The 25113-nt window shown below is 43.6% G+C and overlaps 1 protein-coding gene and 1 long non-coding RNA gene across 6 annotated transcripts in view; one reads left to right on the forward strand and one right to left on the reverse strand.

Annotated features, from left to right (window-relative positions):
- The window catches only part of TCF20 (transcription factor 20), a 215622-nt gene that overhangs the window by 102117 nt on the left and 88392 nt on the right, over nt 1-25113 (reverse strand). For 2 of the 5 annotated variants that reach the window (XM_073327266.1, XM_073327261.1), the window contains exon 1: nt 7849-8081. The exons of 1 other annotated variant lie outside the window; for it this stretch is intronic. The gene's annotated coding sequence lies outside the window, so the exon portion shown is untranslated. Of the gene's footprint in view, nt 1-7848; nt 8083-21573; nt 21681-25113 lie in introns of those variants that run through there. 2 more of the 5 variants (XM_073327263.1, XM_073327267.1) reach the window with 2 other exon arrangements.
- On the forward strand, nt 7860-10416 carry LOC140904908 (uncharacterized). The gene is made up of 3 exons (XR_012156675.1): nt 7860-8149; nt 9046-9102; nt 10248-10416. It is a non-coding gene; the product is annotated as an uncharacterized lncRNA (long non-coding RNA).

Genomic DNA, 25113 nt, shown 5'->3' on the forward strand with positions numbered 1-25113 from the left:
GCCACCACCAAGTGTCTAACAAATATATAACAGGGAAAGAGCCCACTTGGAAACGTCTTTCCCCCAAAAATCCTCCCAAACCCTACAACCCCTTTCCTGGGGAAGGTTTAATAAAAATCCTCACCAATTTGCATAGGTGAACATAGACCCAAACCCTTGGATCTTAAGAACAATGAAAAAGCAATCAGATTCTTAAAAGAAGAATTTTAATTGAAGAAAAAGAATCACCTCTGTAAAATCAGGATGGTAAATACCTTACAGGGTAATCAGTTTCAAAACGTAGAGAATCCCTCTAGGCAAAACCTTAAGTTACAAAAAAAAGACACAAAACTAGGAATATACATTCCATTCAGCACAACTTATTTTATCAGCCATTTAAACAAAACAGAATCTAACGCATATCTAACTAAACTGCTTATTAGCCCTTTACAGGAGTTCTGACCTGCATTCTTGCTCTGGTCCGGGCAAAAAAAACAACAACACAGACAGAGAGAACCCTTTGTTCCCCTTCCCCCCTGCAGCTTTGAAAGTATCTTGTCTCCTCATTGGTCATTTTGGTCAGGTGCCAGTGAGGTTATCTTTAGCTTCTTAACCCTTTACTGGTGAAAGGGTTTTTTCCTCTGGCCAGGAGGGATTTAAAAGTGGTTAGCCTTCCCTTTATATTTATGACAGGGTGGGATCTGAGTTCCTCCAGAGAATTCTTTCCTGGGTATCTGGCTGGTGAATCTTGCCCACATGCTCAGGGTTCAGCTGATCACCATATTTGGGGTCAGGAAGGAATTTTCCTCTAGGGTAGATTGGCAGAGGCCCTGGGGGTTTTTCACCTTCCTCTGCAGCATGGGACATGGGTCACTTGCTGGAGGATTCTCTGCATCTTGAAGTCTTTAAACCATGATTTGAGGTCTTCAATAGCTCAGACATAGGTGATAGGTCTATTGCAGGAGTGGGTGGGTGAGATTCGGTGGCCTGCATTGTGCAGGAGGTCAGACTAGATGATCATAATTGTCCCTTCTGACCTTAATATCTATAAGTCTATGAGGGTGAGCTTCTTCTCCCTACCTGCTCTCTGCAAGCCTGATTCAATGTCCACTTAAGTCAATAGGTACCTTTTCACTGACTTAAATAGGCTTTCAATTAGGCCTCATATTCCTGCTCGGAGGAGCTTCTAGTTAATCTCTTCACTATTTTAGTGTTGGAAACCTACACCTATTCATGTTATACATCTTTGCTTTTCCAGCCAACCCTCCCCTATCAAAAAAAAAAAAGTTTTGCTTCCTCAGCAAGGCCAACAAAACAAAATTGGAGCTTGTAAAACCAAAGTGCAGCAGAGTAAGACTGAGCAGATTCTTGTCAGTTTCATAGCTGTCCACAGGTTTCTAAATGAAACTGACAAGAATCATGTCAATTTCTTTCTGTGGCTTAGAATGTGTGAGCAGAGGAAGCCCTGAAGTTAGTGATTAGGGGGACCCCCTCAAAAAAAAAGGTGGAGGAAGGAGCCGAAGGGCACAGCCACCACACTTACTCCAAAATTGCAGGAGCCAGGATGCTAAAAAAAGGAGGGGTAAAATAATCCCTACCCACAGTCAAAGCAGTGAGGAGAATCTAGAGTAATGAAAATTATTTTGTGTGGGGAAGTGGGAGAAGAAAAAAAAAATATAGGGGATGAGAGAGAAAGGGAAAGTAGTTGCAGAAAAGAGTACATTCTGGCGTTGTACATACCTATTATTGACACTCATCCTGAGGGCCTGTACAGTGGATTTGACACACAGCAGTAATGTGACACCTTAATCCAGGATGATAAAACCCTTACATCAAGTAATCATGTATTCCATTTGTGTGTGACATTATGATAGATAGACAGATAGATATACATACATACACACACACACCATGTGGACGGAATGGAGAAAGGAAGAGTCACCTTACTTGTTTCTTTCCACTTGCTATATTTGAAACACAGCCAAGTAAAATATCAGCGTTTTTCAAATGGAACAACTATTCTAGGACAGATTGAGTCTCAACAGATTTCAAACAAAGCCCTTAGGGAGAAGAAGAACCTTTCAACTCTTTCCTCACCCTCCCCACTAACCTAGTGGAACAAAAGTGAAGGTAAAGTGTCCCATATTCACTGCCATTAAACTATCTCATAAGCAGGTGCTTGCCAGTCCCTCTAGCATTTCTTACTCCAGTTTGAGGGAGAGCAAGTTAAGATGGGCAGTGTTATTTTTCCCCCCATAGAATCAAACAATTTTTGCCCCATTCAAGAAAAACAGAATGAATTTAGGATGAGTGGTCAGCCTCAGCCTTAAGTCTTCATGGCTTTATTTACTCTGATTTTTTAAGTTATTTTGGTAACTGTAAAAACACACTACACAGAAAGAGGAAAACGAGAAGAAAATCAGCTTACATAGAAAACAATGCATTTGCAACTATGCCAAGACAAGACTACATAACATGATACGGTAATGTAATGAATGCTCTCATGCTAAAGTATTTCTAGATTTAGATTAATAATAAATTGTTCACATTCCATCCACTCTCCCACACATCCCCAATAAGCACCACCCAACTCTAAAGCCTGAATTGCAGACACTATTCTTCCTGGAAAAAGTTCTCTGAGACCACAAGCTTTTCTACTTTCTTTCTATACCTACACTCACCAAGCAGACACAAGGAACACTGCACCCTCAGAGTTCAGCATACTGTCTCTGCAGCACTCCTCTATTTTTTCTAGTGCAGGGGGGGAAATTCTTGATTCACTGAGTCCATGTTCCAAGTACATATTGGGTTAGTGTTTAGATCACTCATAGCAACTTGGCAAGTTTCAACTTAGTACCCAACCCTGGATGTTACAAAACCACAGCAAATTAATAGAATCGACAGGATCAGCTCAAGAGAGCAAGGAGTGGAACAGCCAGGCTCTGCAAACTAGCATGGAGATGTACTGGCAAATTGTCCATGGAAGTTTAGGACCAGAACAACGCAGGATACTATAGGTCAAGACTGTGGTCCAACAGGAGAGCTGCGAGGGAACCCAGGACTAGGAGAGCAAGGGGTACTGCAGTTTAGGGTTGAGAAAAGTCAGCTAAGTTGTACACAGCCATTCAAGATGTCAAAAGTAGGGAATGTTGTGCTCGTTCTTCACAGTAGCAACACTGTTTAAGAGTGATATGTACACAGCCCATGGTTTAGATTCTGCTTAGCTCCCCATATAATTAACTCTTTACTTCATAAAATCATTATATAAAAGTTCTCTTGAAAAGGGATATCAAAACAAAACCGTTCTAAAATATTTTAGATCGTTTTAAGCCATATTTACCAAAGTATTACAAAAAAGTCCACATCTAAAACAGTAAAATTTTCAAAAAGACTTAAATCCAACATGGAATAATTGTGATTAAAATACTGCCATTGATGACAGCTTGACGACTTGAATGAGAAGAGATGGTTGATTTCAATTCAGTAACTACTTGTGGATAAAGTCTACTTCACAAAAGCCACTACTGCAACTGGAAGTAGTCAGCAGTCTACTTAGATCCTTGCATGGCCCCTAACATTTCAGCGTTAGAAAAGGCCAAACATAGGACTAAACAGCATAAAAATAAATCCTCTCATGATCAGGTCAGAAGCACAATGGTGCTGGAGAAACTAGCACTGCCGACTCTGTTAGGTGATGGTGGTGGAAAGCCAGGGTTGTTTTGTTTACCTAAAAGCTTTCATGCTCAAACTCTTAGTCCAGTGCCTTTCATAAGCATCAAGTTTACTTGAACTAGTTTAAAGATTTTTTCTAAAATATACATTCCAATTAAAAAGCCACCCTAGAGATATGCATGAGCCAGCTATAAATGCCTAGATATACCCAACCCAACAGCCTCACATTATAGGGAAATCAAGCAAGCAGTATGAAACCCTTTGAGGCGATTACATATTATACCCTCATTTCAGATAGTAACTTTCAAGCTGCAACAGGAGCAACAGGAATTGTGCAGTACAAATTCTACGAAGTGGCCCTCCAAGAAGAGCACCCATTGTCATTTAGTTCTGCAAGGGCTTTAGTTAAAGATGACCTGCGAAGGAAAAAAATAATAGGACCATGCACTGCTTTTCTTTTTAATAATGTATAAAGGCATGAAAGGACACATGAAAAGATTTGTTTCTGCTTTAGGGAAAAAAAACAGGTCTTACCCATCCCTGTTTTTCTTGAAGACTATAGATATCTGGAGAACTAACAGAACCAAGACATCATGAGTGAAATTGAATTAACCGATGATGTTACTTTTAAATAGATTAAACAAACCTGAACATCCTTTCAAAGAGCTGGAAGAAAAGTTATGTAAGGACATCTTCACCTAGCCAATGAAGGGCTGAGACAGCTCCCCACACACATAAGACCTCCAATGAGTACACCATCAGAGGTAAAACTTGACATTACTAATAATCCTTAGCTAAAATTTATTTTAAACCCTGCTTACAAACACCCTGCAGGCTTTCTTTATGTATCAAAGCACCAAGAAAAGCACAAACCTAATTACTTTTCTGGTTTTTAGGTCACCTTAAAAAGAATCTCTCTTCAGATGCTCCATTGCAGGGGACTGGTCTCTTCGCATTGGGGACTTTCCTTTATAATCTGCCCAGGGACCATAAAGGTTCATTTAAGGGCAGGTTTTAGCACAAACAAAGGTCCCATCATTCCTAAAGCCCCTGGAACCTGATTTAAAGATCAAAGTCCAAATTTACATTTTGTCAAACAGAGACTTAACTTTTTCTACCAGAGAAATAAATGCAATGGGGCACTATCAGGATGTATAAGCAGCCAGTTGGGAAGAACCTAACTTGTCAGAATATCCAAAGGTTTCTCACAGATACCTGAGTCTGAGAGTACAGCAGGTACACAAGGCTACCAGATTCTCCAAGATCACATGGAAGAGTGCTGGCACCCAAACATCATCCTCACCTACTGGGATTATACAGCTGCGAGTCACACACTCTGATCTAAGCGATGGTATCATAATACTATTCAGAAGTAACATCAGATTTGCAAATCATTGCCATGGGTAAACAAGTGATCCATTTTCTGAAGGCCTGGAGTTTACTGAAATGGTTGAATGCTATTCTGCTTTCCTCAGACCATTAACAAAAGTTTATCAATCAAGGAATATATGACTAGCCTGCCAGCCAAACACCCTCTTCTCATCACAGTCCCTTCTACAGAGCAACAGGGCTGTCACTGCCCCTCTTTTGTCATGTCAAGTGACCTTACTGAGAAGATACAGCAGACAAAAATACAGATACATATAATCCAAGTTGTGTTAGAAAAATATGAAAACCCATTTAAGGTGCTGGGTTCAGAGAACTCTTCAACCAAAAAAAAGGTCGGTGCAATAAGCTTTTTAATAAACTGAAAAATTCAAAACCACTCTTTAAAAAAAACCCCAAAAACCTGTGATGGTGAAAGGTGCCATATTGAAAGTCCCCAAAAGAAAACAGCTTCTCTCACACAAGGCCCAGATGATGCATCAGAACCCGAACTTGAAAGGAGTTCAGCCTCCATTATCCCACTCAGTCTTGACTGAGACTGGCCAAAAGATCTGACTGCGGTGCGGGCACCTGCCCACTAGGAAATGTACTAAGAACCACTAATTCATTACAAAAAGAAAAGGAGGACTTGTGGCACCTTAGAGACTAACACATTTTTCACTTGTTGAGTCTTTAAGGTGCCACAAGTCCCCCTTTTCTTTTTGAGGATACAGACTAACACGGCTGCTACTCTGAAATAATTCATTACAGTTATCCACTGATGAGTCAGCAGATTGTAACGTTTCAATTGCTAAGGATATGAGCATACCATTCCCAAATCTCTAAGCCCCCAACCTCTTTTTAAATAAAAGAGCAAGTAACGACACATCAGAAAAAGAGCAAGGGTGTGGCCTAGTCAAACTGCCCTCCCGCCCCCATCATACTGGAAGGGTTGTCATGTTGAGGGCTAAAGATGAGGCCAGTTCATAGGCACTGACTCCGTGGGTGCTCCAGCCCTGGAGCACCCACAGAAAAAAAAAAAGTTACAGGGTGCTTAGCACCGACAGGCAGCGAAGCTCCCCGCTAGAGTCTCCCACCAGCCCCACTGATCAACTCCTCCCCCTCCCTTCCAGTGCCTCCTGCATGTTGCAGAACAGCTGTTCCACAGCATGCAGGAGGCACTGGAAGGGAGGGGGAGGAGAGGGACAGGGTGTGCTTGGGGGAGGGACTGAGCAGGGCTGGGAAGTGGCAGGGTGGGAGCTTGACGGAAGGGGGCTGGGCCTGTGGCAGAGCAGGGGGTTAAGCATCCCCCCGGGGCCTACAGGAATCATAGAATATCAGGGTTGGAAGGGACCTCAGGAGGTCATCTAGTCCAACCCCCTGCTCAAAGCAGGACCAATCCCTAATTTTTGCCCCAGATCCCTCTCAAAGATTGAACTCACAACCCTGGGTTTAGCAAGCCAATGCTCAAACCACTGAGCTATCCCTCCCCCCGGAAGGAAGCCAGTGCCTGTGGGCCAATTTACACTCAAACGTGGCATGACACCAGTGTTGTGCTGAGTATGGAAAAGGATAGAGAACAACCATGAAGGCATGGGGGAAAGCTGCCTGGATGAAAAGTTTCCCCTGACTCTGCCACAATGGATCACTTGTTGATTCACACTGCACCCTTTTACAATCTACAATCCCAATACAATCTACCTACCTAACTTGCACAGTTAACGTTTGCAGTGTTGTAGCAACGTTGGTCCCAGGATATGAAAAAGACAATGTTGGTTGGTGATGAAATATCTTTTATTGGACCAACTTTGTTGATGGAAGCTACATGGTTTTGAGCTACACAAAGGTCTTCTTAAGGTCTGGGAAAGGAAGCAGATCTTCCCCACACCTAAGAAAGAGCTTGGTGTAGCTCAAAACCCTGTAACTTCCACTAACAAAGTTGGTCCAATAAGAGATATCTTCACCTATCTTATCCCTTGCATATTTAATACATTATAACTTTCTCTTTCCCATGGTGGGTAGAGAATAAGGCACTTTCTGTGACAAGAGATCACAGAAGGTGTGTGCTGGGCATGGGGGCTGCAACCACCTCCTTCCCCACCACGCGCTTGTTTAAAGGGGCCACACCACGCAGTACCCGGCAGCCGCACCACTGTAAATACAACTTCTAGCTAAAAGGAGAGGCATCAACACAACACACTCAGGAAGTATGCTCTTCATTCCTCAGAGAAGCCCAGTCCCATTGTTTTGATGAGACCTTGTGAGTGATCGGTTCTAGATTGCCCATCCAGAAGGCAACAAGGTGCTGCTAACTACATGCTTAATGTATTCATAATACAGTCACCCCATCTCCTCTGCTTTGCATATAGTGTGCATCTCTCTCTCTTTTTTAATCATTAACACACACACCCCCTAGCACAACACCACATTCACCCCCACTTCAAACTTCACTAGTCTTAAAACAAATAATTATTGGGGGTCAGAAGGTAAAGAGGCGTGGGACACTTCAATTTTCTCTTTTGAACGAAGAAGCTATTCTACTAAATCTGAAGAGGGTGAGACCAGAAGAACCTTCCTATCTCCTCCCATCCCGCCTCCACCTACCCCCTCCTTCTTCGTCACCCGCCCCGAATCCGAGTCCCTGGGCACCCCTGTTTGTAACCGGGTTTTTATCGTCAGCCAAGGGGAGCGGGGCGGGCCCTACTAACAGCCACTGGGCCGCACGCTGTGAATCATCCCCCCCCGGGCCCCGCCACCGCCCTCCCACGCGCACACGCCCCCTCCCCCACCCCCGGGGCAGGGTCCCCTCGGAGCAACGAGGGGATCCGTTACCTGCGACCCTCCCTCCCCCGCGCGGAGGGGGGAGCGCGGGGCGGGGTCTCTCAGTGGCGCGGGCGGCGGGGCCCCGCTCTAGGCCGGGGGGGGCTCCGCGGCGGCGGCGGTTCGGGGGTTTCTCGCTCCATTCTCCCCTCACACACAGGAAATAACACAGGGTCAGCTGACCCCGCCCAGCCAATGGGGAGGTGGTGGAACAGCGCGCGCCAGCGGGAGCAGCGCGAGGCGGCGGCAGGTCCCGGGCAGGGAGGCAAGGAGGAGGGCGGCGCGTGCGCGCGCGCGCGCGCGCGCTCTCGAGGTGTGTGCTGGGCGTGGGGGCTGCAACCACCTCCCCCCCCCCCCCCGCGCTTGTTTAAAGGGGCCGCGTCACCCAGTACCCGGCGGGCGCACCGCTGGCTCGGGGCAGCTGGTGCCACTTCCCCGCGGGTGAGGGGCTCCAGCAAACGGCGGCTGTAGCGCAGCTCCGCGCCAGGCTCCTCTCTCCAGCTTCCCCACCACCACCCGGTGGCCCCCGGGGCAGAGGCGGCTGGTGCTTTTCACGCTGCGTGCAGCGGCCCCCAATGGACGCCCAGCCCGGGCTCCAGCCCTGCCCTGGGTGGGGGCAGGTGGCTCGGTAGAGAACGAGACGCACGTGGCCCGGCGGCAGCAGCGGCGCTAATCGCTGGGAGCTCCTGGGGGAAACGGGGGTGTGCCGGGCAAGGCTCTGCGGCTGCCCCGCGCACAGAGAAATCAGGGCTAGGAGCAAGCCCGGACCGTCCCATTTCAGCGCCCTGCAAGCAGTTCCCCCGTCCCTGCCTTCCCAAGGCTCTGCTAACGCTCAGGGCTCCCGGGGCCGGGCACAGGCTGGGGCACCATGTGAGAGTGACCTTTTAAGCAGCGTTTACTGGTGCTGGCCTGCTTTACAGGCCCGCAGTAAAGCTCAGGACTGGAGGTTGCTGCAAAGTCTTCCTTAAGCACCGCTCCCAGCGCTAACCCCCAATGAAAAGGGGATGCAGTAAGGCTGGGCTGGGGCCAGGTCTAGGCCCTTCAACTATGTTGCTGCTGCTGCCCCTTTACCTGACAAAAATAACTTCAATTTTCCATTTGTAAGTTGTGCTAAGGTGACATTACTACGGAATTTTTAAAGCTCTGATTTTTCTGAGTCACTTTAGAATCTAATCGATGCTGTTTGGTCTCTTTTTGTACCTCACTCAGCTGGAACATGAAAGCTGGACTACTCACTTCTGTGCATTTTCATTGGAATCAAAAGTGGTCAGTAACATTTTCTAGTGAGGGCATTATACATTAACCCTTAAATTTTGGCCAAAAGTACAGTGCTCTTTTAAGGAGCAAGGTACTGCAGAGCAACACTGCAGTACAGTAGTACAGCTGTAGAGAGCCCAGGAAGCAGCAGGTAGGGTGTAATTCAGATCTAATGTACGCCACCAGACCTGAAAGTGAAGGGGGAAAACTTACATAAAGCCTATCTGCTTTATACATGACTTCAGCCTGTAGTATCAGCTCTTCACTTTCACAAGTGCTATACTATTTTCAGAAACAATTTGAAATAAACAATTTTTAAATGCTCTTGTAATATCCCATACAAATCTTTAATTTAAGGGTGATTAAGTGCACTTCCCCACCTTGAGCAGTAAGTTCAAGGTTTTGTGTGGGTATTTCCTAGTGTACAAAAAATTAGCATACTAGTGTAGGGGACTGAAACATGGAGCTTGGTGGAAGGGCCAGCTGGGAAGCACGGATGCAAAGCCTGTCAGATAATCATCTTCTCCCTTTAGAATTTGCATGTCAGTGAAGGAAGCTTTGAGACACTCTAGCCTCCTCCATCTGCCACTCATAGCTTTTCATGTGAAAATGCAAAATACTGTCAGGTAGAGAATCTTTAAGTACTCAGCAGAGAAAACTCAATCATTTAAATCTCTCTAGAAGGAGTTTTACAGAGCAAATACGATGGTTTCAGTTAAGTTTCCCCAAGCCCTGCTCACAAGACCCTCATCCCTTGTTGTAGGCCTTACTCTGGAAGTAGACCCTTGCTTATAGCTCAGCCAGTAAAAATTTCAAAATTACACTGTACAATGCATTCTCTGTCAAAAGTGATTATAGGTGAGACTGGGGCCTAGATGAGACAGGCTGAAGTGCAGTCTAAGTAAGACTGAAGTTGTGGCAATAGATTGGGGGAGGCAACCAGAAAATATATCTACCCCACTTTATTGATTATAAGTGCCTACCATTTGTCACTCAATTTAGCAATTTGGGGGGTGTTACTGAATCCACAGCTGCTGTTAGACCACCCTGTATATGGTAGGAAGAATTAGATTTTTATTAGTCAAAGTCAATTTAACTGTACACATACACAAACTGATGTAAATTTTTATTATTAATGGAAATATTTTTTCCAGGCAGGTGAAGTAAGAAAAATGCAGCTTGAGAACTTACTGGAGTTGGATTTAAGGATATTTACTTTGTATGTTTTGACATGTGATGTTGACAATTTGTGATTTAACAGTTATAAATCTTTAACTTTTTGAATCTCAACATGTACTGTCATTAAAAATTGTCTGCCTCCCGCCCCCAAAATTTCCTGCAACAGTGAAAATTTAAATAGGGGAAAAAATAATAAGAAATGCTTAAATACAAACTGATATTATCCATCAAAATTATATAAAAAATAAAAATCTATTCTCCCATGCCTAATCATATAGCAAAAGTTTCTGGTAAGGTGTCTTCTCCCACAATCTTTGACTTGTCAGGAGCATGCAACTGTTCCTTTCTGATGCAAACCTTCTGCTGTGATCTATGATGCCTTATCTCCCTCAGATTAAATTGCTGCAATGCTCTCTACATGAACTACCTGGAAACTGCAGTTTGTTCAGAAGGCAGGAGCCATCTTATGAAACAGAATCTCTCCAAAAACACATTACACCAGTGCTCTGATCTGCATTAGTTACCTATTGGTTTCTAGATACAGTTTAATGACTTCACCTATAAACCCCTGAATGGTTTGCAAAAAAATGCCATGAGAAATGCCTCTCTCCCAGTGATACTGCCACAAGGGTGGTTAGTTGAGGTGCTCAAGCTGGAGTTCCTGTGATACAGCTTCTGGCAGTGTGTTCACCATGAGGAACCCTCCACTTTGGAACCTACCTTTCCCTGGTATGATATAGCCCAAATCTTGTTGGCCTTCAGAGGATGCTAAAAAGCTGTTGGAGATGGAAGACCATGATAAGGGCTGTTATCTTGAGGGAGGGGTATTAATGGATTGAGAGTTTAGAGTGGAGGATAGATTTTTTTTTTGTATAGATATTAAAATACATAAAATACAAAGCTATTTATAGGCCATGATGTTTAAGATAACTTTCTATTTAGGCTGATTTCTTGTAAAAATTAATGTACGTATGGTGTGCATATTTTTGATTTATGAACATATAAACAATCTATAATCTTCTAAAAAATCAGGAATTTCTTGGTTAAAGATGCAAAAAAAGTTAGACTGAAAAAAATAATTAGGAACATATGATACTGCACTAGGGGACCACTGGTCTGATTCCACATGGAAATTCCTCTCTCCAGCAATGGCCATTACCAGATGCGTCAAAAGAAACAAGGAGGAGTAATTTTTAAACGTTTGCAACTCAAACTAATCAACACATTTACTTATTCTTATAAAATTCATTTTGGGCTTAAAAAGAGTATGTGCTTAGTAAATTTGGGGATGATGTACCATAGTTTGAGAACTGGTGACATAGTGTATGTACAACTGGTGATAACTAGGTTGGTTTATAGTAAAGTATTAGAATAAGTATCCGTTGTAATTATGCTAATTAAAGCTACCAAGGTGATATGGCAAGTACTTTTGAGTTTTAGACGTGGTATGCTAAGTCCAAGAACTACTGACACTATGCTGCTCATCCATGAGAGATTTCATAACAAGTGTCAAAGCCTCATTTATCATATCAGCAGGTTGTTTCTGCTAAAATAATCAGCAAGTAAGTAGTTAACAACATTGACTTCTAAATGGTGATCTTTAGGTTTCAGAGTTAACGATCCTATTGAGCTGAATGGGGCAGTTCACTCCTCAGTGATATTATTTTAGGTTGTCTGAACACTCAGGAAGACAACCATGCATCAATTTACATTTGATTGATGTGTATAAAGTTTTTCTTCACAACTGAGGGCTACAATTCTTTTTCTTTAGAGGAAAGAAATCTTAGATTCTGCAGAATCCACTGAATGACAACCATTGGACTACAATAATTTCAACATAGAAATAATTATGGCTAATAGAACTAATTAAAAATTAAACCCATTAAGACACTTAGGCCCCAGTCCTATAATCAGATCCATGTGGCTGAAACCCTATACCTGTGCAGATCTAACTGCAGGATCAAGGCCATAAGTAACCATCTATACTTGAAGCGAGTCACTTTTCAAAGTTTAAAAAAAAAAAAGAGAGAGAGAGAGATTTGTTAGGTATAGCCAAAAAGAAATTCTTAAGGGGCCATCTTAAAATTAATATAACAAACTAATCAACAGATGTGCTTGTAAATTCTCAGAAAATTCATTCTGTACTCCAACAATAAGTGCTGTACATAGAGAGGATATACTATATTATTCATACATAAGAAAGACCTAAGTACCTGCTTTTAGTGCAAATGTCTACACAACCTCAACTATAGACACACAATGGCATCTCCCGTTCCCTCCATTTATTACCCTCCAAAACCTGCTTCTTTCTCCATACATTCCTTTTTCCTCATCCCCATCAGGAAGCCTCAGTTTGAGAATACTTGTATATAAATGAGGGTGGGATGAGAGGCAACGTGACAGCTAACATTTGAACCCTTTAGCATGGAGACTCAAAGAATCCTGGGAAAAGTAAAGGCATTTAAGTAGTCACTGAAAGCTCAAGTAAATTTCTCCCTGCTTCTGCAGCCATCAAAGTTCACAGGTTAAATAGCACTGGTCACTTTAGTATTCTCAGGTTCCATCTGCTACTTCAGTATCAGGTTTACCCTACAAATCCCATTCCTGTCTCTCACAGGACACAAGTTCTCATGGGGATTTGAAAATTCCCTCTGACCCTGAGAGGACTGACAACTGCAGATGAGATAGTCTCCTTTAGACATGGAGGTCACCAATTCTGATCTAGCCATGGGTCAGAAGTTACTCAGTCATGACCACACTCCAGTAACATATATTAAGAGTTGGGGGGGGGGGGTGTCACAACCACATGCAAAAGTCATGGGTATCCATCTATAGGGAGAAAAAGGATAGAAACAATGGTGTCTAACACATTTGTACCTTAAAAGGTGGCTGTGCCAGATCATGGCTGAGGTGCACAGGGTGGGGATATTGTCTTTCCTGGGCCTTTTCTGTACCTAGAGTACATCAGTGTCCAGGTGCTGCCAATTCAGCATCAAAATCAGCCTCTTAAAGGATTCATTTTATAAAAATATCACTAACTACTCTCAGCAACTCCCTCTGTCTGTGGACTGGAAGACATCAGACCACACAGGTGTTTCTAAGGGGGAGAGGATTTCTGAAGGTGGTTGGTGAGATTCTTTGAGGTGGAGTTTTTAGAGAAAAAGTTTGACGCTGAAAAGTGCTGAACTGGCAGCACCTGGCAGGCTGATGTTATTCCACACAGAGACCGGAGCATACAGATTTCTCCCAGGCACATACACTGCATTCCCTCTCCAAAATAGCATCTTTATCCCATCAAATTATTTCCCCTTTCACTCTATACTATGCAGCATACACACTCTTGATGTTACTGGTACAACTTTTATCTATAGCACTTAGATGCTATGGGGATGGGCACGGGCACCAGAGAAAAAACTAGATATTAATACAAAAGAGGCCAGCAAGATTAGTCACGTATAGACCACACTACCGTGGACTGAAACACTAGTTGTGAGACAGCTAATTCTTTAGGCAAATTCAAAGCAACAGCAGTTTGTCTGTCTTGAAGTGAGACAAACATCAGTATGGCTGCATTCATTAGTATTTTCTAGCACTATTCCCATTTCTTCCTTCTACTCTTTTTACAGTGATTCAACTAAAAAGTCTTACATCTGACCACTGGTGGGAGGGGCAGTATTCAATCTCTCTCAGGACTCTGTGGTAAGAGCCTGGAGGGCTCCTCCCTCATTAATTCACTGGCATTAGACTCCCTAAAAGATACTAGTCAAAAAGTCTAGCTTCTTCGTGGAAATATTTTATGTAGAGCAGACAGTCTCAACCTGGTGGTCATGACTTGGTCCACCACTTGGAAATGGCTCTCCTTCAGACACCAGGGGCACCACCATAAGCCACAGTGCTGAGGCCTGCAGTCCAATTGCTGCAATATCAAATCAGCCAGAGTGAAGAATTCTGGGGCATACCTAAGGAGAAGCCGATACAAGTGGCTGAATGTGGGTGTCATGAGAGGAAAAAAAGTCAAAAACTGAAATATAGAAGAGAATTCTGCTTCTCTCGCTTTATATTTCAATACTCCTCTCACCCCATCTCTCTTTTACAAGGAACTAGCATATGAAAATAAGATTTTTTTCCCCCTTCAGATCTGTTCAGCTTCTGCTGCTTATTCCCTTCACTTCTTGTCAGAAACCTCCATTTGCAATATCAGAATTCGGTTGCTGTGGAAGTGGTTTTGATGTCGCAGACAAAGGAATCTGACTCTAGGAAGAGGAGCTGAACTTTTGAGGGAAAATTATCCCATATCCATGAAGATGTTTTAAGTGTGTGAATTTAAAATACTAAGCCATACAAAATTTATGGCTCACTGGCAAGACATTCTCCAGCGAGGCAGAAGAGACCATTATATCAATAAATCCTCATTATCTGAATCACTAAACATATCAAAATAGTAAAAGAAGAAAATATTAGAACCACCACCCATCTCTTAAAACAGTCTTATGAAAACCAACTCTGCCTTGCCAGAACACATTTTATAGAAGGGGATTTTAAAATGTGTTTGCCTTTAACAGGGGTTTTCTTTGTTGTTGTTTTTCTGCCCACAGGGGAGTGGGAATTTCCAGACTTGACAGGATCTCCCCATTTTTAAATCCCCATAACATAGGATCTCAAATTTTAGAGACAGTGGAGATTAGATTCCTACTTCCATTCCCCCACTGGTTTCTTCGCACATGTATGCAAGAGTTGTTTTGAATATCAGATGATCAAAAACTTCTTTGGGGGTATTTTTTCTGTTAGAAGGTGTAGGGTTGGTTCTCCACGTCACTGATCTCTTAGTATATAACAGACTCCCCACTTCTATGTAATTACAGAAGTTTAGGTACATTACAAAGCATCTGAGACAGGCTTATGGCAGGAGGTGGAGGGTAAGCAAGGTGGATTGGACTGGACCAGGACTGTTGGATGCTGAAGGTATTCTTGGCTTGTCTGGTAAGAGGCCCGTACTTATGCCTGGTCTGAAGGACTATTTAGATATACAATAAATCTCAGGAACCTCCAGGGACAGAAACTAATGTTACACACCAATGAATTGCAGTTTTGTTATGACATATAGCAGGATTTTATAGCTCTGGTGACTCATGAAACACTGGACCCCACCTCCCCTCCTGCCCCAAATCATCATATTCTGATTTCCCTTATGCCTTATCTTCCCCCACCCTTCACAAGAAACCGCAAATCCAACAACTTCCAATTCAACTGATTTTAATATCTGCTATATCAAGAACTGCAAGGGCTAGAAACAATGCAGTATTGAAGCCACTAATCTCAACTTTCAAAAACCATTAATCCCTGGTAAGAGTTTAGCAACAAAGTCTTCTAAGATTGTGCTGGAACTGAAGTAGGAACATGGAGCAACAGTAATCAGAATGACCTGATTTTAAAATATGAGTATTACCTACTGTCCTAGAAGCATTACCTACACATAGATCAGAGTCCCAGGCTGTTAGTAACATCCTGGGCAGTTCCTACTTCCAGGTTCAAGAGGATCTACAAACAGTCCAATTAAGTTAACTGAACTTAATTTTTAAGATAATAAATCTTTGCTTCTATAGGCCATTACTGTTTCTCTTGGAGATGAAAATAGGAATTCATTTTTCTAGGTGCATGGGACTCTAATGACCCAGCAAAGTTTGAGAGAAGAGGTAGTCACAGCTGAGGGACAAATATTTAACTTTTCTTTCAAGGTTTATGAAACCATTAGATTTTGTCTACAGGGAAAATGTTGGGTTTCTTGTTTGTTTTTAAATTGCCAGTACTGCCGTCTTTGTCAAGGTTCTGAATGTTGAGCCCCGGGGGGTCTTTCCATCTCATGCATCTTCACCAGTAAAAGAGGTGCTACAGTTCAAATTAAGCCCTCAGTGAGTTTGCACAGGTCTTAGCCAAGTTTAAGGTCCAGAATTCCATTCTTGCCAGGATAGAAAAAAAAAACCACTGCAGCACAAATGATTTAATGACCAGTGATCAGAAATAATAAGAATTCAGTCCTAGGAACAACCACCAGCACCACTGACCTGAACCCAGTACTCACACTCATTAGATAGATAGATACACACACACATATACACATACATACATATATATACACATACATACATACGGACCTGACCTTTGTGCAGGTCAGAGTAGGGAGAAAGCATGTATCATCCCTCGAGGATGATATAGGTGACAAATCTGAGGAACTGTCCCAGATTGAGGTGTCATTAAAGGAAGTTTTGGAACAAATTGAAAAACTAAACAGTAATAAGTCACCAGGAACAGATTGTATTCACCCAAGAGTTCTGAAGGAACTCAAATGTGAAATCGCAGAACTACTAACTGTAGTCTGTAACCTATCATTTAAATCAGCTTCTGTACCAAATGACTGGAGGACAGCTAATGCACGGGTGGCCAACCTGTGGCTCTTTAGAAGTTAATATGCAGCTCCTTGGATAGGCACCGACTCCGCGGCTGGACTTACAGGTGCCAACTTTCCAATGTGCCAGGGGGTGCTCACTGCTCAACCCTTGGCTCTGCCACATGCCCTGCCCCCAGTCCACCCCTTCCCGCCCCCTCCTGTGAGCCTGCCATGCCTTCGCTCCTCCCCCTCCCCCCAGCCTCCTGCATGCCACAAAACAGCTGATCGGGAGATGCAGGGAGAGAGGGGGAGGTGCTGATTGGTGGGGCTGCCGGTGGCTGGGAGGCGCTGGGAGCCAGAGTAGTGGGGGAGAGCTGATGGGGGGCTGCTGACATATTACTGTGGCTCTTTGGCAATGTACATTGATAATTTCTGGCTCCTTTTCAGGTTCAGGTTGGCCACCCCTGAGCTAATGTGACGCCAATTTTTAAAAAGGGCTTCAGAGGCGATCCTGGCAATTACAGGCAGGTAAGCCTAACTTCAGTACCGGGCAAACTGGTTGAAACTATAGTAAAGAACAAAACTGTCAGACACATAGATGAACATAATTTGTTGGGGAAGAGTCAACATGGTTTTAGTAAAGGGAAATCATGCCTCACCAATCTACTAGAATTCTTTGACGGGATTAACAAGCATGTGGACAAGGGGATCCAGTGGATACAGTGTACTTAGATTTTCAGAAAGCCTTTGACAAGGTCCCTCACTAAAGGCTTTTAAGCAAAGTAAGCTGTCATGGAGTGAGAGGCACGGTCCTCTCATGGATTGGTAACTGTTTAAAAGATAGGAAACAAAGGGTAGGAATAAATTATCAGTTTTCAGAATGGAGAGAGGTAAATAGTGGTGTCCCCCAGGGGTCTGTATGGGGACAAGTCCTATTCAACATATTCATAAATGATCTGGAAAAGGGGGTAAACCGTAAGGTGGCAAAAATTGCAGATGATACAAGATTACTCTAGATAGTTAAGACCCAGGCAGAGTGCGAAGAGCTACAAAAGGATCTCTCAAAACTAGGTGACTGGGTAACAAAATGACAGATGAAATTCAACGTTGATAAATGCAAAGTAATGCACATTGGAAAACATAATCCCAACTATACGTATAAAATGATGGGGTCTAAATTAGCTGTTACCACTCAAGAAAGATCTTGGAGTCATTGTGGATAGTTCTCTGAAAACATCCATTCAATGTGCAGCAGCAGTCAAAAAAGCTAATAGAATGTTGGGAATCATTAGGAAAGGTATATATAATAAGACAGAAAATATCATATTGCCTCTATATAAATCCATGGTACGCCCACATCTTGAATACGGCGTGCAGATGTGGTCGTCCCATCTCAAAAAAGCTATACTGGAATTGGAAAAGGTTCAGAAAAGGTCAACAAAAATTATTAGGGGTATGGAATGGCTTCCATAAGAGGAGAGATTAAGGAGATTGGGACTTTTCAGCTTGGACAAGAGACTACTAAGGGGTAATATGATTGAGAGCTACAAAATCATAACTGGTGTGGAGACAGTAAATAAGGAAGTGTTATTTACTCCTTCTCATAACACAAGAATTAGGGGTCACCAAATGAAATTAATAAATAGACAGCAGGTTTAAAACAAACAAAAGGAAGTATTTTTTCACACAACACACAGTCAACCTGTGGAACTTCTTGCCAGAGGATTTTGTGAAGGCCAAGACTATAATTGGGTTCAAAAAAGAACTAGATAAATTCATGGAGGATAGGGGTCCATCAATGGCTCTTAGCCAGGATGGGCAGGGATGGTGTCCCTAGCTTCTGTTTGCCAGAGGCTGGGAATGTGTGACAGGGAATGGATTCACTTGATGATTACCTCTTCTATTCATTTCCTCTGGGGCACCTCACATTGGCCACTGTTGGAAGACAGGATACTGGGCTAGATGGGCCTTTGTTCTGACCCAGTATGGCCGTTCTTATGAGGAGGCATATTCCCAAGGACGATGCTTATAAGACAGAATTCTAGCTCGTGATGCAGCCATTCAGTCCACCAGTGGGGAAAAAGAACGGCGGGAGGGATTGCTCTTTCCAGATGATGGCTCTGCTTCACAACTTTTATGATAAAATTCATTCATTCATTGAGGTGATCAAGGTTCTGTCTTGCTCTGCTAACATTTCTAAAAAGAGGTAGTGACCACCTCAGAATTAGCTAGCATTGTATCTCGAGAAAAGGATGTTTTTCATGCCTAAGTCTTTTTCTTCAGGATTGAAGGGACGGGGGAGAGGGGGGAAATGGGTGATGGTGGTGGCAGCAGCAGCAGCAGCAGCAAGAGAGCCTCTCATAATAAGGGGGGGGGGGGGGGAATCTATTCAGTTTCCCTTTACCAGCCACTGGAGGCTCTCCAGGGGATTCAGGCATCTTCTGCCCAGGGCTCTCTCTTGCTCTCAGAAAGATCCTTGCATGTGCTCCCTGATTACTTCCCCTCCTCAGAGAGGGAAAATCCCTTACCTCAAATGCTTTTAGCCTCTTGTTGAGATCTTCTGCCCAGCTGGAGCCTGCCTCCTTCTCTCACAGCAGTGTATGAATGTGGCAGAAGACACCTGGCAACCTTCCTTTGCTTAGAAAAGGGATCGAATCCTCTGCCCTTCCAATATGGGATAGGGGTAACTCCTGGGTACAATATTGAGGAATGTCTGTCAGCATACTGAAGGGAATTCATAGAAAAGCAAAAGAGTGGTGGAAGCCTCATGACTTCAGTCATTTGAAACAGGTCTGGACAACGCCCAGAGGAATATACGGGAGGGAACAATCCTGCACTAGCCAAAGGAGAGGACAAGGTTTAAGCTCTTTTCCAGATCTAATCTCTGCTAAATCACATCCTCAAATATTCTCTTCCCTCAAATCACATTGTGGCTCCACACACAGATTACAGCAGATACACTACTCAGCCCCACCTAGATTTTGCCACGCATTGGTTTTCTGTCGCACCTGTCTTCTGTCGTTTAGGATAAACAGCAGAAATGAGGGAGCTGTGGATTTCCTGGGGGAGTGATGGGTCATTTGACTTCATTCTCTGAGGGGTGAGGTAGGATTCCAGGCTCCACTTCTGAGTTAATAACTGGTCATGGCTCAGAGGAACCAACACAACACTCAGATAGCAAAAGTGTTTTTACAAACTAACAAATCTTCACAACTCCCCTGAGAGGCCAGTAACACCCTTTTAATGCCAGGGAAAGGAGCAGAGATGGAAAGACATACGAGGGGTTATATCAGCATCCCAGAGTGGGGAAGAGAAGATGAAATTTAGTTATGCAGAGGGGGCAATGCAATAGCTTTTCATCACTGAAGACCTGGATTCAAATCCTGTCTCCGATCACCACTGAAGTTACATTAGCACAGAGATTCTCAAACTGTGGGTCGCAGAGCCTTTCCTAAACGTCTGCAGAATTACATATTTTCAGAACTATGCAGTAGGTGCATCTCTTCTGATAATCCAGCTGTCTGTTTAGACTGCAAGAATGCTCCACAATTAATTATACATCTCTGCTCAAAAGACCAAGTCTGTAAGTGCAAGGGGGTGCTGTTCATCAAGACTCAGATGTACTGGCAGAGGTGCATGAGGGTCCAGCTGTAAAAAAGCACGGGGTGCTGTAGGTCATCAGGACTGAAGCACACTGGGGACCAGAAAATGGAATAGCAGGGATGCTGCAGACTGTCAGGACGAGATTAACACAGCTCTGCCGATCAGGGTATAGGAATGGAATAGCAGAAATGCTGCTGGTCATCAGAATGAGGTGCTGTGGTAGAGAGGAGCTTGCATAGCACCTTCATGCACCTTCTGTCTCCAGCGCTTCGTTTTAAAAATAGAACAAAAACACTACATCACTGTCAATAAGAGTCCAGTTGAATGTGAGTCAGTGCAGGGTCATTTTTAGCCAGATACCCTTCTCTGCTGATTTCCTTGGAAGTCCCTTTTCCCTTGAGTGTGTATTTAATAAATAAAGAAACAACGCAATGTCATAAAGCTTTTCACTGTCACTCTCTCCCCATCCTTCCTCCTCCAGACACAGAGACTAACACAAAATGACGGCTTCCTGAACAGACTGAATGAGCAAAGACCTCGCTCCTTTCTTAACTGTCTGCATTCTACTCTCTCGCTCCAGTCATATTATATCACAAAACTCAAAGCAGCCCACCCACTGCCCCTTCTTTGTCCAAAATCTCAAATGAATGGCAAATTGGACACAGAAAAAACTGCTAAAGGGAGCTGCAAGTTAACCAGCCCCCTCCCCCTTGTCATTTTGAGGCAGTTCTTTGCTGATGCACCTACATGCTATTTTGCTGTCATCAGTTAAAAAGATGGAGATATTAAAAAGGAATCATGTCTCACAGCTCTTAAGAATATGACCCTGAGGCCCTGCCCTTCTCCCTCCTTATGTATACACCCACCACATTCAAATACCAGCCCCCCTCCCCCTTCTTCTCCGGTACCACTCTGAACCTGCAAAGCACACGCACACAACAACAACAACAACAAAAAACACCGCAGCCACAAACCCAATAACCCATTTATGTCGGTTTCAAAGCTAGAGACAGAATGCAAGGAACAGCCAGCAGCTGGGGCCTTTGAAATGGACAAGAAAGAGGCTCACTGTGACCAGCCAAATAGGACTCCAGCTGCGTTCCGCTGAGAAATGGTATTAAGCGGTTTCCCTGCCCCTACCCTGCATCCCTCACTGCCTCCCTCCCCACACACACTATCAGAGAATGCACCGTACAGCCAGAGCGTCACTGGCTGGCACACACACGCGTGTGGTCTGCAAGATCTGGCCTTTGCAGGGCAATTTTACACTCTAAACTTTCAAGAAGAAGAGAAATAAAGCCAATTTACTGTACCTTTCTGGCATGATTCTCAGCTTTCCCTGCTGCTTCTCCCCACCCCCTTCCGATTTATCTCAGCTACTGGTTTTATAAACCAAGAGGGTGGGAGTAAAGAGGAGGGGGCTTTTTTCCTCTTCTCTCAGCCCCGTCTGCACCTTCTGCCTGAGCCTGCAAGTGAAGTCACAAGGCTGAGTCTGTGACATCACATGGAGTCTACAAACACTGGATTGTGACTTCACTGCAGGCTAGAACAGGGAGGAATATGAGAGGGGAGGGGAAAAGACTCTTATTCATTACACATATCTGCTATAGTAACAAAGGGAACAGATGAAATGGCTGGCCATGGAAATCACTTGTATCAAATGTGCTCTTTTTTTGTTTGTGAAATAAAGTTTGCTCCACAATGAAAATATCTTTTCAAGGTGGTTTGAGTGGGGGGAACGGGACTAGTAGTAGGAGGTGCTTGGACAAAATGTGATCTTCCTGTGCCATGTACCCACCCTGGAAACCCTCTTAGGACTGAAGTAAATTGACAGAACTGCTTGTGGGGTATCAAGTCTGGATTAGGAGAAAAGTGCTACAGGTCAAGATCAAGGTGCACTAGGGGGTATTGAAAGCTCAGGGCTGGAATTCGGAGGGAGGCATTCTGGGGAAAAGCAGGGGATACTGCAGGTCAGGACTGAGGTACATTGGCAGAACAGGGCAGGTCCTAACAATGGTTTAACAGAGGCTGCTGCAGGTTAGGATTGAAAGTGTAATGGCAAAGATGTTGTAGGAGTGGGCTATAGGTCCAGGCTGGAATAATATTAAATTAGCATGTTCGGCTTCTTCCATCTGAAGAGCTGACTCGCTTTACTCTTATTAACTGGAATACAGGGAGTGCTGCAAGTCAGGACTGAGATACATCCACACAGTTATATGTGGGGTTAGGCCTGGGAGAAGCCACTTGGAGTGCCAGAAAAGGCTCTTGTTCCCTGCCTGAGGGATAGATGGAGGAGATGCAATAGAGATTAGAAAGGGCAAGCAGCTTTAGCATATATGCTTTTATAAAATCACATTCATGAACTATCCAAGGACCAAGTGGCACCAAAACTAGCTGTAAAACAGAGGTAGGAGCATGGAAGTTTTCAAGAGTTGCTTACCAAGTCAGTATTAAAAGGTCAAAACTTAGTATGATTTCAGATATTTTCAGGAACCAAAAAAAATATGCATATATTGTCTTTTCCTCCAGCATAGGAAACCCAGTCTCACCCACAATGGTCTAATGCATGAGCACCAAGAGATTACAGAGACTAGTTTGGAGTCACATGAAATGTAAACATTAAACAGCAATCACTGTATAAAATCACTTTATAAAATTTTTAGAGAAAGAAAAGGTGCTTGAGGTAAGATCCTTTAATAGACCACCTTCTGTTGGTGAAAGAAGTTTTTGAGCTCCACAGAGCTCTTCTTCAGATCTTTGACTTTAAATAATAAAAGTGGGTTTGTAAACAAGTAAGGACATTTAAAAAAAAAACAAAAAAATGTTGCCCTAGACAGTCCAGGGTAAGTCTCAGTGTCCCCTCTTCCATTTTGCAGAGGAGTGGAAGATTGACTCTCATGGAATAGGCTGTGGAGTACACCCCAGTCAGGGGTATCATACAGAAGCCATGTCCCTCAGTACCATATCAGGACCCTAGCAGCCCTCCCCTGCTTCTTGACTCTAGAGTGATGCAATCAGGGATTCCCTTTGGCTGCAGGTGCCCCTGGGATCCCTGTGGAAAAAATAATATACTTCCAGGCTGTACTATCTTCTTTTTGAGCATCTTTGCAGGGCCAGAGGAGGGACAATATATAGGTGCCTCCTGACCTGCCCATTTATGTGCCCACCCCACAGTTTCCACCTCTTTTCCAGCTCAGACCTCCAGAGCACATTCCACAAGGTGGGAAGGGGAAAGTGGGGGGAAAGATACTGCTGTAGAATTGTCTGACCCTCCCTGGAAGAATGTTAAAGTTTCTCCTGTGCTGTTAGAACAAAAGTGACAGTGTTTACAAGGGGAATGCACAAACAATATAAAAAGTATAACAAATCCCTGCCACGCTTCAGTGGGGAGGAGGGAGATCAGTGCATGGAATGGGAAGTAGAATAGAAACAGTCCCCGGGTAATGGGTATATTCACCACTGGCCAATATGGAATGGAATCCAAACTACTCAACTATCTCATTAGGAAGTGTACTGCTAACAGCACAGAATGGTGTAGCCCAAGAGAAGGGGGCATAAAGGTAGCTATAGGCAACCTGTACACCCCTAGAATTCTAGATTGTCATGGGGACTGGTGTGGCCCCTTCCAACCAGAAGCTGGTCTCACTTATGGGAACTTCTAGATTATTGCCTATAGGCTGCTCCACATCTTGGAACAACTCAGAATCCCTGTAGCAGTGTGTACTGCAGGAACTCTCAACTCATATTCAAGGCATGGTTTCTGCCATGGGGAAATTCTTCCCCTGCTGGCAGTGGGTCTCTTATGACTCCTGTATGCCAGTGCAGTGTTAAATGGGCTGCAATGGGCAGAGGGAGAACCCCTCCTATCTCTAGTAGTGGGGGCTATGATTTAGGAATTGGACGATCTGCTGTATATCCCTACCATTACTACGCTGTTCTAAATGGCCTTTCAGGGGAAAGTCGACTGGTGCAGAGGAACACAGAGTTTGGATGGAGACATCCCTTAGGGATGAATTTATTAAAGGGGGAACTCTAGATTTTAGTAAAGAGGATAGGAAATAAGTTGGTGAAGTACAGGAGCTAGTAAGGAACAGTCAAACATAAAAGGAGTCCCATTTAAATATAACACATGAAGGCAAGCAACTGAATTTTGACAAAATGTCAGTTTGCTTATGCACAAATGCTAGAAGTTTTTATACTAAAATGGGTGAACTAGAGTGCCTGGCATTAAATGAGATACTAGGCATTGTGAAAACTTGGTGTAATGAGGATAACCAATGGGACGCGGTAATACCAGGGTGCAAAATATATATTAATAAAAGAGTAGGCCACACTGATTGAGGAGTGGCACTATATGGGAAAGAAAGCACAGAGTCAAATAAAGTAAAAATCTTAAATGAATCAATCTGTACCAGAGAATGTCTATGGATAGAAATTCCATGCTCGAACAATAAGAGTATAGCAGCTGGAATATACTAAAAAGAAAAGGAGTACTTGTGGCACCTTAGAGACTAACCACTTTATTTGAGCATAAGCTTTCGTGAGCTACAGCTCACAAAGAAAGATCTTTACACTTTCCACAGTATGCATCCGATGAAGTGAGCTGTAGCTCACGAAAGCTTATGCTCAAATAAATTGGTTAGTCTCTAAGGTGCCACAAGTACTCCTTTTCTTTTTGTGAATACAGACTAACATGGCTGTTACTCTGAAACCTGGAATATACTAGTGATCAGTTGACTGGATGGTGACAGGGATTGTGAAATTTGGGGGGAGGTATAGCTCAGTGGTTTGAGCATTGGTCTGCTAAACCCAGGGTTGTGAGTTTAATCCTTGAGGGGGCCATTTGGGGCAAA

This window comes from Lepidochelys kempii, chromosome 1 (genome assembly GCF_965140265.1).
Source record: "Lepidochelys kempii isolate rLepKem1 chromosome 1, rLepKem1.hap2, whole genome shotgun sequence".
Lineage (NCBI taxonomy): Eukaryota > Metazoa > Chordata > Testudines > Cheloniidae > Lepidochelys > Lepidochelys kempii.